This window comes from Acipenser ruthenus, chromosome 25 (genome assembly GCF_902713425.1).
Source record: "Acipenser ruthenus chromosome 25, fAciRut3.2 maternal haplotype, whole genome shotgun sequence".
NCBI classification, from domain to species: Eukaryota; Metazoa; Chordata; class Actinopteri; order Acipenseriformes; family Acipenseridae; genus Acipenser; species Acipenser ruthenus.
The window spans coordinates 10,567,439-10,579,995 of record NC_081213.1 but is presented as its reverse complement, the minus strand read 5'-3'; positions in this window follow the sequence as shown (position 1 = coordinate 10,579,995).

The following is a 12,557-nucleotide window of genomic DNA, read 5'->3' as shown; positions in this document are numbered from 1 at the left end:
GAGCCGCCTCGTGCCGAGCCAACAGACCGAATTCTTGGGTCTGCATCTGGACTCTGTGTCCATGGAAGCGACCCTGTCGACACAAAGAGTTGCCTCGCTGGAGCGGTGTCTCTCCCTATTCAGGTTGAGAGAAACAGTCAGCATGGAGCTGTGTCAGCGCATGCTGGGGTTGATGGCTGCCGCCTCGCAAGCCCTTCCTTTGGGTTTACTACACCAGAGACCTCTGCAGGCCTGGTTCAATGCTTTCGCGTTGCATCCGCGGAGAGACAAACACCGCAGGTTGAGGGTATCCCGAACCTGCTGGGAAGCACTGCGCTGGTGGAAAGTTCCGTTGAACATCCGCCAGGGCGTACGCTTGGGTCCCATCTTCCGAAGGGAGGTTATTACGACCGACGCTTCCAACCAGGGTTGGGGAGCAGTCTGGAACGGGTCGGGGACTCGCGGAGTGTGGTCAGGACCCTGGAGGTCGGCCCACATCAATGCTCTGGAACTCAGAGTGGTGGACCTCGCCCTTCGGCACTTCTTGCCAGTGCTTCTAGGCAAGCACGTGTTAGTGCGGTCAGACAACACCACGGTAGTGGCGTATATCAACCGCCAGGGCGGCTTGCAGTCCCCCGGTCTTCACCGGATGGTAACACGGCTGTTGCTTTGGGCACAACCGCGTTTAGCCTCTCTGCGTGCGGTTCACCTACCGGGCAGAGTCAATTACGTAGCGTATCTCCTGTCCAGAGGAGGTCCTCTTGCAGGCAAATGGCGTCTTCACCCTCGGGTGGTAGAGCGCATTTGTGACTGGTTCGGCACAGCGCAAGTCGATCTCTTCGCTTCGCGAGAGACCACGCACTGTCCCCTATGGTTCTCAGTGAAGGACCTCGACAGCCCCCTAGGAGTCGATGCACTGGCTCACGAATGGCCGCCAGGGCTCCTGTACGCATTTCCACCGATTCCAATGCTCCCCGCCTTCTTGGAGAAGGTCAGGGTAGAGCAAGCGACAGTGATTCTGATCGCTCCTCGGTGGCCTCGGAGAATATGGTTCCCGAGTCTGGTGCAGTTGTTGCACGGTCGCCCGAGGGAGCTCCCTCTGCGAGCGGACCTGTTGTCCCAAGCCCAAGGAGGGCTATGGCACCCAAACCCCAAACTCATGCAGTTATGGGCTTGGCCCCTGAACGGGAGCGCCTGTCAGCCTTAGGGCTTTCGACGGCGGTTATATCCACCATTCAGAGTGCGAGAGCGCCCTCTACTCGGTCGCAATATGCGTATAAGTGGCAATTGTTTCAGAGTTGGTGTCTGGCTGAGGGCCATGACCCGGTCTCCTGCCCTATGGCAGTGATATTACAGTTTCTGCAGAAGCTGCTAGATGAGGGGAAGTCTCCCTCTACACTTAAAGTGTATTTGGCCGCTATTTCGGCTTGCCATGTACGCATTGACGGGTTATCACCTGGTTGCCATTTTCTGGCATCTCACTTCCTAAAGGGCGCAAGACGCTTGCGGCCTCCAAGGTCGACCAGTTTACCGTCATGGAGCCTTGATGTGGTGCTAGAAGCCCTTACCAAGGCACCGTTCGAGCCTCTCCACAGTGTGGATATGAAGTTCGTGTCTATAAAGACTGCGTTTTTGCTATCAGTGGTATCAGCAAAACGCGTGGATGAATTACATGCACTTTCGGTGCATTCATCATGTACTCGTTTCGCAGGAGACGGTTCTAAGGTCTCCATGCGTCCAAATCCGGCCTTTTTACCCAAGGTCATATCCCCGTTTCACATGAACCAACCAGTCGAGTTGATGGCGTTCCATCCTCCTCCTTTTTCTTCCCCAGAGGAAGAGCGGTTACACATGCTCTGCCCTGTGCGGGCATTGAGGTGTTATATTGACCGCACAAAGACTGTGAGGCAAACAGAACAGCTGTTCATATGCCATGGTTCTAAGACTTTGGGTCAGCCGTTGTCTAAGCAACGCCTTTCTCATTGGATAGTGGATGCTATTCAGTTAGCATATGATTCTATGGGCCTTCCGCCACCAGGGCAGTTGAAGGCACATTCCACTAGGGGTATTGCAACATCCTGGGCCCTCTTTAGAGGGGTGCCAATGTCTGACATTTGCGCTGCAGCCATTTGGGTTACACCGCATACATTTACGAGGTTCTACCAGTTAAATGTACTGGAATCCTCTGCTCTGTCATTTGGAGCATCTGTGTTGCACTCTATGACGCCTCAGGTTGCGGACGTGTAGAGTGGTTGACAATATGGTGTGACTATTCCACCTTTGGACAGGTGTCATTGCGAGCATAGACGCTGAGGCGCAGCTCCGCATATGTGTAGATGTACTGCCTACGCAGTTGCGTTATGACGTAAGTCTGTCCTACTGCCGAGAATCCTCCCTTGCGACGGCTTGGGTACACTGTTCCCATACCTTGATGGTTATTTTCGACTTGAAAGGGAACGATAGGTTGCAGATGCAACCCCGGTTCCCTGAAAGAGAAAATAACCATCAAGCCGCGAGGTCGCTCTGGAGGCCTTCACGGCCTGAAGGGCAAAAGAGGAAGTGACTCTCCGCGCGTTGCGTATAGTAAGCTCCCAGGGGGGCGGGCTTACACGGCAGCTTGCGCGGAGGCCTATCGGCAGCTTTGACATAAAGCTCAGCCAATCCCTACTGCCTGACGGCAATGTCCCATACTTGATGGTTATTTTCTCTTTCAGGGAACCGGGGTTGCATCCGCAACCTATCGTTATTTTGTCTGAGGTGCAGACCAGGTTTGAGACTTTGCACACAATCCTGTTTTATTAGGTACACATTTTGCAAGAAGCATAAAATGATGGAGAGTAGATCTCAATTTGCATCAGACCAGGTAATAAAACTCCAATTGCCTTCTGTGCCGGCAATAAAAGAACATTTACCCAAATGAACGTGTTTACAGTCTAGAAACTGAGCCAGACGCTGCCTGTTGGACTGCATGACAAAGCAAACGTGATGCTGATGAGTTTATTCCCATGTATCTAGATTAGAGCTGTCACAATGGGAATTTTACAGTCTGTGATGTTACTTTACACGTCTTTTTTTTGTGATGATGATGATGATGATGATGATTATTATTATTACCTCCGTCTCCAATCCCGTTCTCCACTCACTGAACACCCAACCCCGAGTGAATGCTACGTGTCTCTATATATACTGTTGTGCTGGGATTCAATTACTAATTAATTATTCACTTGAATCCCAGCACGTGAATTAATTCTGTGCAACCCCATGCTCACATATTATTACATACTTTAAATGCACGTGCCTAAATATAATTATACAATTTTAACTCACACGTGAAACACAGACCCGTTTATATCCCGTGTACCAATGACTATACACCAACATTTACACACGCACGCAACACATAATATGCACACAGGGGCGGGGCACATTGCCACAGGTCTTTATCTTTTTTTAGCAATAGAGATACAATAGATTAATTAACATCTCTTCCAAATGAGCCCTTTTCAATAGCGGTTTGTATCATCTTTAACAGAAGCGGTCCTAGCTGATTAAAAAAAGTAAGAAAAAACTCAGGTTGTATTCCATCAAAACCAGGCGATTTTGATTTTTTCATATCTTGCAAAGCCTCTTTTAATTCAGCTAGAGATAACGGCGCTCCAAGTACAGATGCTTCCTCAGCTGAAAGACGTGGCAGTCTAAGGTCTTGTAGGAAGTGCGTACATGTGGTCTGATCAAAGGGGGTATCTGAGCTGTACAATTTAGAGTAGAAGGAGCGAAATTCCGAATTAATTTGCGAGGGGTCAGTGAATAATCCACCCTGTGTAGATCTAATAGATAGTATGTTTGCCAAGCGCTCATTATTGCGAAGTATGAGAGCCAAGAGATGAGAGGGTTTTGATTCATTAAGATAATAATTCTGTCTAGCCCTGTGAATAAGAAACTCTGCCCGATGCCTAAGCAAAGCAAGTAATTCTTTTTTAACCAAGTCAAGTTCAAGTGCAGTGGTCTCAGAAGAGGAATTTTGTAAATTATGATTTAATACGGCCAATTTAGTTTCTAATTCTTTAATCTTACTAAGTCTAGATTTATTCAAATTAGAAGCAAATAAAGTGGAAGTATCTTTAATAAATCCCTTGATTGCATCCCATACTATACGTGGGTTTAAAACTAATAAACTCATCCAGTTTAGTTTGCATTGTTACACGAAAAGACTCATTTTGCAGTAAAGTTGTATTGAAGCGCCATCGTGTAGCTCGAGTGGGAGTGTCAGCCAACACTAATCTGGAAGTGACACTCGAATGATCAGATAACGCCGCAGGATTAATGTCAATACTGTGAACCTCTGAGAAGTTTTTTCGATACAAAAATAAAATCAATCCTAGAAAAAGATTTATGTTTGGCCGAAAAGAAAGTAAATTCTTTAGCATACGGGTTAAATATGCGAAACAAGTCTATAAGCCCTAAATCTGAAATAAATCTCTGCAAAGTGAGAGAAGCCGCCTGTTGTGTCCTGCCTTGATCCAGACTCAATCGGTCGATAGCAGGGTTAACCACCGCGTTCATGTCAGCGCCGAGAACAAGTCTATAATCTGACATGTCCAGCAATATAGTAGTTAGCGAACTAAAAAAGTCTGGGTCATAAACCGCTGGGGCATAAACAGATACTAATGCAATCTTTTTATCAGATATAATAGTCTTCAAAAATGCCACTCTGCCATCTAGAGGACCGTGTGATTCCTGCACAGTGATAGGTAAACTGCGTCTTAGTAATATTAAAGCACCTTTAGACCTGGAGTCGGCACAGCTCAAGGCAGCCACGTAATAGTGTTTATTAGAAAATCTGTTGACATCACGTTCTCTCAAATGTGATTCCTGAATGCAAGCAACATCAAAATGTTTCCTACGCAGAAAGTCGAGACAGGCAGATCGCTTTTGTAGGGAGTTCAAACCGTGTGTGTTCCAAGATAATAATGTAATATCAGTCATAGGAATCGAAAACCAATGCACTGATCGAAGGCGAAGAAACAGAGTACACGGCTAGCGGTACAACCTTAATACAAGAGTAAAACAGTGTGACCTTCACAGAAATGTAAAAATACAACCCAAAAAGCACTTGATTAGAGTCCTTCTCCCTCCCCAAGTTGCCATCTTCCCACCCCCCCACCCAAAACCCAGGAATACACCGAACAGAAGTAAAAAGAGAAATAACTATTGCCCACTGTGAAAGCGGGCAGCGAAAGCCTTAAAGCTAGCCACCCCCCAACCTGCCCCATAGAAATAGAGAAGAATAAATAAATATAGATCAGAAAATAGAACAAAACATTAAAATCTTAAATGCATAGAAATAAGACATATCAACAACACAGTAATGTAGTCAACAATGTTCCAAATACAGCAGATTAACCAAGTTCAGCCGGGTTACAAAGCCAAGAGTATAACAGCAGAGAAACGCTGTTGATGCAAAAAGTGCGTGTAGAAATTCGTATGCACAAGCCTAATGTCACATTAACCCAAATCAATTGGCTAAAGAAAGGCATCTTAATAACAAAAATAATAATGATAAAAAAAAAAATTAAAAAAAACTTGACTGTTTGATTACTAGTGACATTCTCAAAGAAAGACTATGGTCCATACCGGGCCCATCGACGATAATGTATCTTATTAATAGTAATGTGAACAATACGTAAATTAAAAGCAACAGCGCTATGAACTAAAATGAGCGGTAGTGTTAATGAATTCTGGAGTGTTATTTCACCAATATTAAAGCGATTCGTTTGTCGCAAATACAGGCCTGTAATACTACTTGACAGTGACACAGTCCCATGCAGTCCAAAGGAGGACATCATCCCACCATTTCTTCAGTTGCCAGAACGGAGAAGCGGCTAGGTGAGCCTCGGGGTGAAGCAGTGCTGTTCAGCGACTCAAGAAAGTCCTGCACCTCCTCTGGAGCATGGCATAGAAAGATCCGGGAACCGTGCACGATCTTACATATTGCCGGGTACAAGATGAAGGCCCTGATACCCCAGGAACGGAGAAGATACAGGGACGGCGAGAAGGCACGTCTTTTCCAAGCTGTGACAGCACTGTAATCCGGGTAAAATCTTAGTGATTGCTCCGCAAAGTGAGGGGGATCTTTCCTGGCAGCCTGAAGAATGAGCTGTCTGTCGGTGTACCGGAACAGGTTGAAGATAAGGGTGCAGGGTTTGTGGCTCGGAGAGGAATTATTTGGAGGGAGACGGTGCGCCCGCATCACTTCGAGGTTTCTGCCTGCAAGAGATGGGAGCCACTGCGGGAGCATCTTCGTTAAAAAGCCGATAGAATCATCACCTTCAGCGCCCTCCTTTAAGCCCACGATGCGAAGATTGTTGCGGCGTCACAATCCTGTTGTCTCACCCCTTCATTCTCAACTCAGTCGAGTCTGGCTGTCAGCATGGCGTTCGCTTTCACACTGCTGTCAGTAGCGGCACGTATAGAAGACAGATCAGATTTTACTGCACCATCTCCTTTTTGACAGCAGAAAGTTCAGTGTTTATCATTTTGACAAACTCATCTCTCAGCGCCTGCAGTTTGAGGTCAAGTTTTCCCTCGAAGGTGGAAAGTTGGCGAGTGAGTTCCTCCTTAAACATCCCGAACATGGCGGACATGTCGGGAGCAACAACAGGCTTTGAAGCTTTGTTAGGAGACAAAGGCAGCTCGGCAGAACGCTTCTTCTGAGATTGCGACATTCTAGAGCATATCAGGTAATGAAAAATAATCAAAAAGATGAGTAAGAGCAAACTTTAGTAATGCAAAAAATAATAAATAGGAACGAGATGAGGTGGAGAGCGGACTCTAAGCTGCCATCTCTATCAGAGGACCACGTGGTCTCCAAAATACACGTCTTTAATAAACAAGGACGCTTTCAGATTCTCCTCCCTGATTTCCCCATCTCATAATTCAAACTGACATAAAATAATTTGGTTAAAGCTTTTTGAATGGAGTCCATCTTCTGATTGCAGGCTGGGTGCAAACTGCAGAGCCTGCACACTGCAATCAAGCATCTTAACCACAATGAAGAGCCAGGGTCCTCGGCACACCGCAAGCGAGCATCTTAACCACAATGAAGAGCCAGGGTCCTCTGCACACCGCAAGCGAGCATCTTAACCACAATGAAGAGCCAGGGTCCTCTGCACACCGCATTAGAGCATCTTAACCACAATGAAGAGCGAGAGTCCTCTGCACACCGCAAGCGAGCATCTTAACCACAATGAAGAGCCAGGGTCCTCTGCACACCGCAAGCGAGCGTCTTAACCACAATGAAGAGCCAGGGTCCTCTGCACACCGCATTAGAGCATCTTAACCACAATGAAGAGCCAGGGTCCTCGGCACACCGCAAGCGAGCATCTTAACCACAATAAAGAGCCAGGGTCCTCGGCACACCGCAAGCGAGCATCTTAACCACAATGAAGAGCCAGGGTCCTCTGCACACCACAAGCGAGCATCTTAACCACAATGAAGAGCCAGGGTCCTCTGCACACCGCAAGCGAGCATCTTAACCACAATGAAGATCCAGGGTCCTCTGCACACCGCAAGCGAGCATCTTAACCACAATGAAGAGCCAGGGTCCTCGGCACACCGCAAGCGAGCATCTTAACCACAATGAAGAGCCAGGGTCCTCGGCACACCGCAAGCGAGCATCTTAACCACAATGAAGAGCCAGGGTCCTCTGCACACCGCATTAGAGCATCTTAACCACAATGAAGAGCCAGGGTCCTCTGCACACCGCAAGCGAGCATCTTAACCACAATGAAGAGCCAGGGTCCTCGGCACACCGCAAGCGAGCATCTTAACCACAATGAAGAGCCAGGGTCCTCTGCACACCGCAAGCGAGCATCTTAACCACAATGAAGAGCCAGGGTCCTCTGCACACCGCATTAGAGCATCTTAACCACAACGAAGAGCCAGGGTCCTCTGCACACCGCAAGCGAGCATCTTAACCACAATGAAGAGCCAGGGTCCTCGGCACACCGCAAGCGAGCGTCTTAACCACAGTGAAGAGCCAGGGTCCTCTGCACACCGCATTAGAGCATCTTAACCACAATGAAGAGCCAGGGTCCTCTGCACACCGCAAGCGAGCATCTTAACCACAATGACGAGCCAGGGTCCTCGGCACACCGCAAGCGAGCATCTTAACCACAATGAAGAGCCAGGGTCCTCTGCACACCGCAAGCGAGCATCTTAACCACAATGAAGAGCCAGGGTCCTCTGCACACCGCAAGCGAGCATCTTAACCACAATGAAGAGCCAGGGTCCTCTGCACACCGCAAGCGAGCATCTTAACCACAATGAAGAGCCAGGGTCCTCGGCACACCGCAAGCGAGCATCTTAACCACAATGAAGAGCCAGGGTCCTCGGCACACCGCAAGCGAGCATCTTAACCACAATGAAGAGCCAGGGTCCTCGGCACACCGCAAGCGAGCATCTTAACCACAATGAAGAGCCAGGGTCCTCTGCACACCGCATTAGAGCATCTTAACCACAATGAAGAGCCAGGGTCCTCTGCACACCGCAAGCGAGCATCTTAACCACAATGAAGAGCCAGGGTCCTCTGCACACCGCATTAGAGCATCTTAACCACAATGAAGAGCCAGGGTCCTCTGCACACCGCAAGCGAGCATCTTAACCACAATGAAGAGCCAGGGTCCTCTGCACACCGCAAGCGAGCATCTTAACCACAATGAAGAGCCAGGGTCCTCTGCACACTGCAAGCGAGCATCTTAACCACAATGAAGAGCCAGGGTCCTCTGCACACCGCAAGCGAGCATCTTAACCACAATGAAGAGCCAGGGTCCTCTGCACACCGCATTAGAGCATCTTAACCACAATGAAGAGCCAGGGTCCTCTGCACACCGCATTAGAGCATCTTAACCACAATGAAGAGCCAGGGTCCTCTGCACACCGCAAGCGAGCATCTTAACCACAATGAAGAGCCAGGGTCCTTTGCACACCGCAAGCGAGCGTCTTAACCACAATGAAGAGCCAGGGTCCTCTGCACACCGCAAGCGAGCATCTTAACCACAATGAAGAGCCAGGGTCCTCGGCACACCGCAAGCGAGCATCTTAACCACAATGAAGAGCCAGGGTCCTCTGCACACCGCAAGCGAGCGTCTTAACCACAGTGAAGAGCCAGGGTCCTCTGCACACCGCAAGCGAGCATCTTAACCACAATGAAGAGCCAGGGTCCTCTGCACACCGCAAGCGAGCGTCTTAACCACAGTGAAGAGCCAGGGTCCTCTGCACACCGCAAGCGAGCGTCTTAACCACAGTGAAGAGCCAGGGTCCTCTGCACACCGCAAGCGAGCATCTTAACCACAGTGAAGAGCCAGGGTCCTCCGGCATCCCAAATAAAGTGACCCTGGGATAGAAATGCAAGGTCTTCTTCGTCTTGCCCTTCTCCTCCGAACGTGTTCCTGCCTCTCCTCAACAAGAGCCAAGTGTCGCCACATCAGGAAGTGTACCACAGCAGCCATCCTGAAGCCAACGATAGGTCTCTGCAGGTGTGTGCTTTTATACAGATCTTAATTACTTGCTTCTACAGTGGTTTGCACCTTGTAAGAAGAGGTGTAAAGATTTTGGAGGGTGCAAGGCTAAATCCTTACATCACATTATAATGTTTGCGCCCGCTTAGTATCCAGATCCTGCCCAGTTCCATGCTCTTTTCTTCATTTAAATGCATTTCATTTTAATGGATTACTGATGGCAAAGTGCAAATTTGATAGCGAGTGCAGAATGCCAGGTGAACACCATTCTTTACATATGCTACATTTCTAGCGACCAGTAAAATCAGACTTTATGGCTGCGTATCCTTACATTCCCCCTCCAATCTCACCGACGGGAAAGAATCATGTAATGGCAGTGTATCACACAACACTACCGTTCCACATGCTGGGTCAAGGAACGTGTTCATGGCAATGGAATCGTGATGTTCCTTTAACGCTGTACTGTTTTCACTCTTCCTCTCCCAATCACTGTGTAGTCAAATGAGTGTTGCCAGTTTTAACTTTCTGATTGAAGTCCAGCTGGCTCCGGCATGTCTAGCATGTAGAATACCCTCCCCCCGGACTGAGCCACCAGAATGACCGTGGATTGTGCAGACTTGGTGAGGGAAGCACCTGCCAATTGAGCACCCTGTGTCGCTCTCTATCAAATCTGCCAGGTCTTCAACATTGTCACTGAAACTGGTTTATGTTTTTGTCATGCTGTGGAACACAAGGGTAATGATCTGGACACATTTACCACAGTGCTAACTAACGTTGATGCAAAAAACCTTCAAATTAACACCTCGGGAGATTCATTTAAAAGCGCTGCATGCAGTAAAGATGTTTCTTGCTTGTTCTGCAACATTAGCAGTTTGATTCCTGGGGGAACCTGCTTTGTGAATTTGGACCTATATGGTTATAACTTGAATGTGGGTCTGGGGGTGGTAACCATGCTAGTTTCAAACTGCAGATTCCCTCTTCCTGGGGGCTATTCCTTGGGGCGTGTGACAGGGAGGACCCTGTCGCTGGATCTTCCTTGGGACGTGTAACAGGAGACGCATTGCTAGGTAGGCTTGCTCGGTGTGGAGCTGATGGATTGCCTGGGGGTGGCCCGGGGTCCCCAGGGTGCCCGGGGAGGCTGCCTGCAGCTCAAAAAGCATGCTGTGTTTATATCGAAGAGGAGAGCGTCCGCTCCTCCAGGATGGCAACTACGGAACCCTTTAACTGCAAGACAGTGCCTGTGAAGGTGCTGCACAGCCAGGACCGTCGTAAAGACCCGGAGATGCCGCTCACAGGGAAACTGAGAGTCACAGAGACTCCAGATTCTCATCAAAGAGCAGGACTGTAGAGAGTGCATCGGGCTGCACTGTGAGCCCCTCTGCTTCAGCTAGGAACCGTCCCCACGGCGCCGCTCACAGGGTAACTGAGAGTCACAGAGACTCCAGATTCTCATCAAAGAGCGGGTGGCGGTTCCCGCAGGGTTGAGGATTGAAAAATTGACTTTCTAAAAATGACACGTCTGCCAGCTGTAATAAAGACAGGCAGACAGCCTACTGTTTGATATCAAGCTAATTTCAGGCCAGCCTGACTCTACAGCTATTGAAATGATAATCCTGTACAGGTTGCTAACAACAGCTTCACTCCACTCTTTGTTAGAATATATCCGAGATGGATTTATAAGAACCTCTCTCGGGCAGCTTGCTGCGTTGAGGAATGTAAAGGCTCAGTGCTCAGTCCCTACCTGCATACTGTGATGCCTCCTATGTTGCTAAAAACTGTATCTGATAAAAAAGATTGAGAACCACGTCCTAAAACCCTGACTAGCTTGCCTTGAGCATGATTAGGGTACAAATAAAAATAGCACTGGATGTAAACTGTGATTGAGTGACAAAGATGCCTCCTCCTTTGTGGCTCGAAACTGTCTCTCTTCATCAATGAGAACCCTGTGCCGTTGCTAGGTTACACTTAACTGTAGCGTCTTTGTACAAAATGTACTCAATGAAATACGTTTCCATGTGGTATAAATAGGAAAGCTGGTTACTGGCTAATCGGTACATTAATTATCTACAGCAGTGATACTCAGTCCTCACTTGCTCAGGAGCCACATGAGCAGTAAGTGTCAGCTAAAGAGCCACAACACGCACAATAAGTATGACATGTATCAATATAAGATCTATGATATATTATTATTTTATTATTTGTTTATTTAGCAGACGCCTTTATTCAAGGCGACTTACAGAGACTAGGGTGTGTGAACTATGCATCAGCTGCAGAGTCACTTACAATTACGTCTCACCCGAAAGACGGAGCACAAGGAGGTTAAGTGACTTGCTCAGGGTCACACAATGAGTCAGTGGCTGAGGTGGGATTTGAACCGGGGACCTCCTGGTTACAGGGCTGTTTCTTTAACCACTGGACCACACAGCCACTGGACCACATATAAGTATGAATCAGGCATTCCTGATCTACTTCATCTACTTCCAGAGGAATGGAATGTTCACCAGAAGCAACAATTTCTCACACTTCTTAAAATCTTGAAATCTTCCAGCATAGTTTTCAGACAATTTGTTCAGCACTTCACAGAAGACTTCCTGATTTACAACAGCATCAGGATTTTTCTCAATGATGCTTTGGACATGAGAAAAAAGCTTGTATTTACCGCTCCTAACATTGTTCTCTCAGGGCGCTACCAGATGGAAATCACTGTCAAATGTAGGGTGTGTTGTGCGGTAATGTCTCTCCATGTTCGATTTTTTGAATTGAGCCAGTGTGGCATACCATAATAAACAGGCACATTTACCTCCACTGTCGTGGAATTCTTTCCCAATAACCAATGCAAATGGGACGGATAGATTCATCAGAGACTGTGTTTGTGATTGAAGACACACATGGAAGCTTAAAAAAATGAATCTGCCGAAAAGCCGCAGGTGCTATAAGTTAAAGAGCCACTTGCGGCTCGCGAGCCGCAGTCTGAGCATCACTGATCTACAGCAATCCCTTGTGTCATTGCTGCCATACTGTTACCCCTCTGTGTGCCTGGCTGTCACACTGAAGTCACTC